The following is an 8,912-nucleotide window of genomic DNA, read 5'->3' as shown; positions in this document are numbered from 1 at the left end:
CCTGACACGATCATTAATCTTTTGCTAATATGTTGACATGCATAAATTATTTTTTTTAACCAATTCTAATTGTTGTTAAAAGCATAACTTGCAAAATATTAGCGTTATATCAACCTACTCGTCACTCCCGTTTAACAACTCTAAATCACTTTGGCACAGTTCCAATCAAATCACATGCATAAAACGTTTGAAAGGTCTATCATTTTCATCAAACACAATCAAAGTTTAACATGGGCCCTAGATGCCTTCAATTGCCCAACTTTTTTTTTACGTGTTATTGTGCACCAAAGGCATAACTTGAAACAACATGATATAGGTTAATTAAATAATCAAAAGAAAAATGTGATTATTTATTACCCTATGTGGTTATAAGTATTTAGGCATATCATGTGAAATATAGGTAATGTGAAATAATTTTCAAAAGCGCAAGAGATACTGTTGCATGTAGGTCTAGATTATTTATGGATTGATCACATAGAAATATCAAAACATTCTTCAAAACTCCAAAGCAATTGCATGTGCGCAGGAACCACTGACTCACTGCTTTTTTTCTACTATCAAGACACCTGCTGGCAACTCTTAACTGGTTGATCACCTTATGAAGTGTTTTACATATCTGTCGACTAGGTGGGTCTCTTATGACTAAAGGCTTCATGCATAGCTTATATTTTACCATAAGAGTAGGAGACAAGTAAATGTCTCTATTCTCAGCACTTATGCCAAATGTTCTACTCTGAGACGCTTTGTGGATACGGGCCATGGTCCCTATCCACAAACATCTCAGAAAATGTCATAGGAATCCTTATTTAAGACTTAAAAAACTTTCACAGGAAAGATTGTGAAGACGCTCAGTAGACAGGTTTCATTGACCCAGGTTTATTCGACAAAAGCAATGACGCAATAAAAAAATCATTCCGACATGTGTAATGGAAACGGCAGATATAGGATACATTTCCTAAAGATCGACACCATTTTTATCCGTTCAAAGGGTGGGTTTTTCTTCTGTTTAACTTAACTTGACAAATGAGGATCGAAACAGTGTTTTTCGAATAAATATGACTGCAGAATCATTTTGAAGGTATGGGGGCACGTGATGTCACCTCAATTGATTGGACATGATTTGGAAGGCACACGCCTCTCTATAAAGGTCCCACAGTTGACAGTGCATGTCAGTTTTTTAACTGACAGTTGTTTAACACTTTTTTGGTTACTACATGATCCATATGTACTATATCATAGTTTTGATGTCTTCACTATTATTCAACAATGTAGAAATAGTAAAATAAAGAAAAACCCTTGAATGAGTAGGTGTGTCCAAACTTTTGGACTATGGAGATTTTTAGGATGAAAATAAAAAGGAATAGAGCTAGCACAGACAAAATCCTAGAGGGAAACCTGGTTCAGTCTGCTTTCCAACAGACACTGGGCGACAAATTCACACTTCAGCAGGTCAATAACCTTAAACACAAGGCCAAATATACACTGGAGTTGCTTACCAAGATGACATTGACTGTTCTTTCCTATAGTCCACGATCAGCTACTTTGTCTTGCTCACATTGAGGGAGAGATTGTTGTCCTGGCACCACACTGTCAGGTCTCTGACCTCCTCCCTTAGACTGTCTCATCGTTGTGGGTGATCAGGCCTACACGTTGTGTCATCAGCAAACTTAATGATGGTGTTGGAGTCGTGCTTGGCACGCAGTCATGGGTAAACTAAGCACGCACCCCTGAGGCCCCAGTTGGATCCAGTTGCAGAGGGAGTGTTTTAGTCCATGGGTCCCTAGTTTAGTGATGAGCTTTGTGGGCACTATTATGCTGAACGCTTAGCTGTAGTCAATGAAAGCATTCTCGCTAGGTGTTCCTTTGTCCAAATGGAAGGAAAGAAGAGGTGGTGTTTGCTCAGTTGCATCTTGGCATTGTACATTGAACTCGTCATTATATCTGGTTGGCAAGCATACAAATGGATGAGTGAACGGAGTGTATGGTTGATGAAACAGTGAAGCATCTGTTGATGTATTGTTGTAAGTACTGGTATGTGGAAGAGAGGGAAAGATTGATGTGTAGGGTTATTGAGGTAGGACAGGGATGGGGGGGTGGGGATGTGAAAGGGATTTGGGGAATGGGGGWGGGTTTATAATAGTTAGTAGGGCTCTAGTATAGGATTAGATAGGAGGGGTGAATTTCACTGAATGTTTGTTTCTTTAWTCATTTAGTCTGTAAACTGGTATTGACTACACACTCCAGTACAGTACATGGCGACATGCACCTCTAACGTTTGTTTGCAGACCGCCATAATATTACAGAAGAAGAAGGTAAGCGAAAGGAAAAGTGTCAGACTCACTTGAGAGTTAGAAACTGCTACACGAGGCTACTGCAAAAGTAGTGAACATTTCTAAATCATGGACAAACTGTCTGTCTTTTTGTTTGTTCTTTCCTTATCCACCATTGTCAACGCAGGTAAGATGGATTATCTACTTTCTATCATTGAAGATAAATGATGTTATAAAATGTTGAATCTAGAGTTTGGGACTATAAGGTTCTTTCTGCATTTTTGTCCAAACGTAGTTATTGACATAGACTTGTCAATCATGTCTATAGGAGGCACTAACTATAGGAGGCACTAACTAGCTTAATTACATTTTGTGATGATGAGTGKGTGTGCTTTTTTAATTTGGAGCATGTGCCCCCTGAAAAGTCAGCATGGCCCTCGCTGACACAATTCAAACCAATGAGGGTTTGGAGCTTTAAAGACAATTATCTCATAATCATCTTTTTGCAGATAGAACCTTATAGTCCCAAGAGCTCAATGTAACTGTTCATAATATCACTCCTCTCTCAGGTCCAGGATCACATTCTCTGTGGGCACTTGCAACATACATCATCGGAGAGACGCCTTTCCCTGAGTTTACCAGTGTAGGGCTGTTGGATGATGTTCAAGTGGGTTACTATGACTCCAAAGATAAACTGTCTGTCTACAGGGGACTTAACCCAACAGACAAAATGTATGATGACCTAGCTCAGGAAGGAGATCGTGTATTTGAAACTATGTACCAAGATATGAAAGAGAGAGCCTTCCAGCTAAAACACCACTTTAATCTCACAGGAGGTGTTCAAGTTCAGCAAAGAATGGCTGGCTGTGAGATGTTAGACAATGGTGAACCAGCCATGATCATGTATAAGGAAACTTTCAATGCCATTTATACAGATCAAACAGTAATTTCCAACACAACACATTTTACATATGATGCTGGGAAACTACTACTAGGATGGGATGGGATGATGCAAGATTTCAAAAGAACACTTTATATTAATGTTCACCTTCCCAGGTGCATCAGAACACTGAAAAAATTCCTGAAGAGAGAGAAGAARGTTGTGATGCGTAAAGTTCCTCCCAGACTCAGGTTGATAAAGAAAGAGGTTTCTGMAGGGCTCCAGGTGAGCTGCCTGGCGTTTGGTTTCTACCCCCGCCACATCAACCTGACCCTGCTGAGAGATAAAACGTCTTGAAGTCTATCATTTTCATCAAACACAATCAAAGTTAACATGGGCCCTAGATCCTTCAATTGCCCAACTTTTTTTTATCGTGTTATTGTGCACCAAAGGCATAACTAAACAACATGATATAGGTTAATTAAATAATCAAAAGAAACAATGTGATTATATTACCCTAATGTTATAAGTTAGCACATCATGTGAAATATAGGTAATGTGAAATAATTTTCAAAAGCGCAAGAGATACTGTTGCATGTAGGTCTAGATTATTTATGGATTATCACATAGAAATATCAAAACATTCTTTCAAAAACTCCAAAGCAATTGCATGTCGCAGGAACCACTACTCACTGCTTTTTTTCTACTATCCAAGACACCTGCTGGCAACTTCTAACTGTTCGATCACCTTATGAAGTGTTTACATATCTGTCGACTAGGTGGTCTCTTATGACTAAAGGCTTCATGCATAGCTTATATTTTTACCCATAAGAGTAGGAACAGAGTAAATGTCTCTATTCTCAGCACTTATGCAAAATGTTCTAACTCTGAACGCTTTGTGGATACGGGCCATGGGTCCCTATCCACAAATCATCTCAGAAAATGTCATAGGAATCCTCATTTAAGACTTAAAAAACTTTCACAGAAAGATTTGGTGAAGACGCTCAGTAGACAGTTTCCATTGACCCAGGTTTATTCGACAAAAGCAATGACGCAATAAAAAAAATCATTCCGACATGTGTATGGAAACGGCAGATATAGGAACATTTCCTAAAGATCGACACCATTTTTATCCGTTCGAAAGGGGTGGGTTTTTCTTCTGTTTAACTAATGTGACAAAATGAGGATCGAAACAGTGTTTTCGAATAAATTATGACTGCAGAATCATTTTGAAGGTATGTGGGGCACGTGATGTCACCTCAATTGATTGGACATGATTTGGAAAGGCACACGCCTCTCTATAAAGGTCCCACAGTTGACAGTGCATGTCAGTTTTTAACTGACAGTTGTTTTTAACTGACAGTTGTTTAACACTTTTTTGGTTACTACATAATCCATATGTACTATATCATAGTTTTGATGTCTTCACTATTATTCAACAATGGAGAAAATAGTAAAAATAAAGAAAAACCCTTGAATGAGTAGTTGTGTCCAAACTTTTGGACTATGGAGATTTTTAGGATGAAAATAAAAAGGAATAGAGCTAAGCACAGACAAAATCCTAGAGGGAAACCTGGTTCAGTCTGCTTTCCAACAGACACTGGGCGACAAATTCACACTTCAGCAGGTCAAAACCTTAAACAAAGGCCAAATATACACTGGAGTTGCTTACCAAGATGACATTGACTGTTCTTTTCTATAGCTCACGATCAGCTACTTTGTCTTGCTCACATTGAGGGAGAGATTGTTGTCCTGGCACCACACTGTCAGGTCTCTGACCTCCTCCCTTAGACTGTCTCATCGTTGTGGGTGATCAGGCCTACACCGTTGTGTCATCAGCAAACTTAATGATGGTGTTGGAGTCGTGCTTGGCCACGCAGTCATGGGTAAACTAAGCACGCACCCCTGAGGGCCCCAGTTGGATCCAGTTGCAGAGGGAGGTGTTTAGTCCATGGGTCCCTAGTTTAGTGATGAGCTTTGTGGGCACTATTATGCTGAACGCTTAGCTGTAGTCAATGAACAAGCATTCTCGCTAGGTGTTCCTTTTGTCCAAATGGAAGGAAAGAAGAGGTGGTGTTTGCTCAGTTGCACTTTGGACATTGTACATGAACTCGTCATTATATCTGGTTGGCAAGCATACAAATGGATAGTGAACGGAGTGTATGGTTGATGAAACAGTGAAGCATCTGTTGATGTATTGTTGTAAGTACTGGTATGTGGAAGAGAGGGAAAGATTGATGTGTAGGGTTATTGAGGTAGGACTAGGGGTGGGGGGTGGGATGTGGAAGGGATTTGGGAATGGGGGAGGGTATAATAGTTAATAGGGCTCTAGTATAGGATTAGATAGGAGGGTTAAGTTTCACTTAATGTTTGTTTCTTTATTCATTTAGCTGTAAACTGTGATTGACTACAACTCCAGTACAGTAGGTGCGGACATGCACCTCTAACGTTTGTTTGCAGACGCCGCATAAATTATAAGAAAATAAGCAGAAAGAAGAAGAAAAGATAAGTGATCAAGAGAAAGTATCAGCTGCTGAGGCTACTGCAAAAGTAGTGAACATTTCTAAATCATGGACAAACTGTCTGTCTTGTTTGTTCTTTCTTTTCCACCATTGTCAAGCAGGTAAGATGGATTATCTACTTTCTCTACTCATTGAAAATGATGTTGTATAAAATGTTAAACCAGAGTTTGGGACTAAAGGTATATCTGCATTTTTTGTCAAAATGTGACCGGTTCAGGAAACGAGTCGTATGTCGCAAGTCACGACTTCACAGGAGAGCATTTTTTGGCAGAAATGCCTTCTCGAACATGTAACTTTCATGTGCCTTGATAACAAACTGAGCATGCATCTGTAAATACGAATAAAATTGTTAAATTACGAGCCTTGTTGGTTAAGCCACAGACAAATAGGAGCAAACTTCCCACTAACCATGATTGGCTGAGATAATGAGTGGGTTGGATTTGGTCTGCCATATTCAAGGCTTCTGTCTATTTGAGCTCATCGTCCTGTGTTGGTAATCCTGTCGAACACCCTTTTTTTAATGTATTGTGTAGTGGAGCTGCATAAGTTTGCGTCTCACTTTCTGGAGGATCAAGTTTTGAAATCAGTGGAATTACAGTATGATAGCTAAAGAGATGGAGAAAACACCTGTCTCTGGATTACATCTTCAAACTAATGGCAACCGTGGTATGGCATTCCTGACAGGGAGACGCGTCCATCATGCATGATGATGTATGCAGGTAAATAGTCTAGCGCTAGCTAGCTACATTTTCAGATATTACACATTTCTAATTTTGACAGAAAGTGTTTCATTTCAAGCTAAAGTGTACTGTTAGCTAGCTAGATAACTTCAGCTGGCTGGCTCCCTAGCGGAGGTCATTATTCGTTTCCCAGGAGCTGTTTGCTTTTCTAGTTAGAGCCTAATGTTAGACATTGTTGGCACTTTGTTCGTTGTTTTTTAACTAGCTAATGTTAGCTGGCTGGCTCGTTAGCTAACGTTACGTGCCGTGTGTCAACACCCGTTGAATATGGCACGGTGTCAGTAAACGCTGCAAAAAAGCGTAATGAAATTGTTGCCAGCTGAGCTGGTTAGGTCTGTTTTCATGGTATCCAGAGGTAAACAAATAGTCGGCCCAGAGCGTCAAGGTGCGCTCCCGAGAGCGAAATGAGACGGGGTGGTCTTACAATGTTGTGCCACTTACTTCGCCGAAGTCGGTTCCTCTCCTTGTTCGGCCGGCCGCTCGCCGGTCGGCGTCGCCGGTCTTCTAGCCATCATCGATCCATTTTTCATTCTCCATTTTTTGTCTTGTCGCTCACACACCTGGTTCTCTATCCCTCATTACATGTTGTGTATTTAAACCCTCTGTTCCCCCATGTCTTTGTGCGGAATTGTTTATTGTAAGTGCATGTGCCACGTTTTCTCTGAATGCGCAACGCGGTTTTGTACTCATTTATTTATTGTTCTGGTTTCCGGTGTTTTTATGAATAAAACTGCTCTGTTGATTACCCAGTTTTGCTCTCCTGCGCCTGACTTCCCTGCCACCAGATTACGCACTCCCTTACAAATTGATCAACTTTTCAAAGCAGAATTACTTTCTATTGTTCCTCAAATGCAGTGTATGATATACCATTTTGTAGCTTTGAGTCTCTACTTTTATCCAATGTAAAAAAAAAAGCTACATAAATCTTCTTATGGCTGCGAGGGCAGTATTGAGTAACTTGGAAAAAATGCCCATTTCAAACGGCCTCGTACTCAATCTTGCTCGTACAATATGCATATTATTATTACTATTGGATAGAAAACACTCTCTAGTTTCTAAAACCGTTTGAATTATTTCTCTGAGTGAAACGAACTCATTCTGCAGCCACTTCCTGACAGGAAGTGAGATTTCTGAATCGAGGTCTCTGTTCTGGGCTTGCTATAAATGGGCATGATACGTATTAGTATACACTGCACTCATACACCTGTCCCCTAGATGTCAAGAGGAAGTGAGAGAAGAAATTAAGTGATTATCTTGGTCTGAGGTGGAAAAATCCTCTTGGAATGACGTGTCGCCATTTCCTGTTTTCTGAAAAGCGCGAAGTTGGACCTGGAATGACTTCTGGAAAGCTGTCGTATTAGGCGAATACTATCTCCGGCTTTTGATTTTATTTGGATACATGTTTACAATATCATCGTAAAGTATGTTTTTTCAATATAGTTTTATTAGATTATTGAATTTTTTTCGGACGTTAGGCGTGTTGCGTTGTCTGTGTTTGTTGACGATGGAGAGCTTCGTGCACTTGGCCAGTTGCTTGCTAATTCAAGAGGGGAAAAACGATGTTCTAAATCCAAACAACCGACTGTTCTGGACCAAGGACCCTTGTACAACATTCTGATGGAAGATCACAAAAGTAGGACCATTTTATGATGCTATTCATATATCTGTCGAAACTGTGCTATCGCACCGTTTGCCTTGAATCAATGCTGTTGTGTGTTAGCTATGGATAAGCTAACATATAACGCTTATATTGTGTTTTCGCTGTAAAACACTAAGAAATCGGAAATATTGGCTGTATTCACAAGATCTTTGTCTTTCATTTGCTATAACAGTAATCCCTCGTTTATCGCGGGGTTACGTTCCGAAAATGACCCGCGATAAGTGAAATCCGCGAAATAGAAAACTTTTTTTTTTTTTTACAATTAGCAACTATTACATGTATACAAATACAGTGACTCACGTGTAGGCCGTTTCGTCGACATTATGGGTTTAGGAGATGTTCGAAATTACAAGATAATTTGGCCAACTTAATGTAAATTTGCCAAGCTGTTTTATGTACGTACACGATAACTGCACGAGACGACAAAATGATAGCACAATTCGTAGCATGTTTTGATACAAGAAGCGGGAGTGAGTTTTTAGCGAATCAGAATGCAGAGCACAATGCACCAAAAAAAAAAAAAAATGCATTATGAAAATCCGCCAAATAGCGAATCCGCGATAAGGAACCGCGAAGTGGCGAGGGATCACTGTACACCATATATTTTCAGAAATGTTTTATGATGAGTATTTAGGTATTTGACTGGTGTCTGTAATTACTCTGGCAGCTTCGCTGCTATTTTCGTGGCGGTAGCTGTGATGGTAGCAGCAATGTAAAACTGATTTATACCTCAAATATGCACATTTTTCGAACAAACATAGATTTATTGTGTAACAGTTATAGACTGTCATCTGATGAAGTTGTTTCTTGGTTAGTTGGTTGGATCTTGGTTAGTAGGTT

The 8,912-nt window shown here is 39.8% G+C and overlaps 1 pseudogene; it reads left to right on the top strand.

Annotated features, from left to right (window-relative positions):
• Positions 1–2,167: 2,167 nt before the first annotated feature.
• LOC112077784 (major histocompatibility complex class I-related gene protein-like) overlaps positions 2,168–8,912 on the top strand; it is a 10,507-nt pseudogene continuing 3,762 nt past the window's right edge.

This window comes from Salvelinus sp. IW2-2015, unplaced genomic scaffold (genome assembly GCF_002910315.2).
Source record: "Salvelinus sp. IW2-2015 unplaced genomic scaffold, ASM291031v2 Un_scaffold4914, whole genome shotgun sequence".
Taxonomy (NCBI): domain Eukaryota; kingdom Metazoa; phylum Chordata; class Actinopteri; order Salmoniformes; family Salmonidae; genus Salvelinus; species Salvelinus sp. IW2-2015.
Note: the sequence above shows the minus strand (reverse complement) of the source record. Positions and strands in the feature narration are given on the sequence as shown.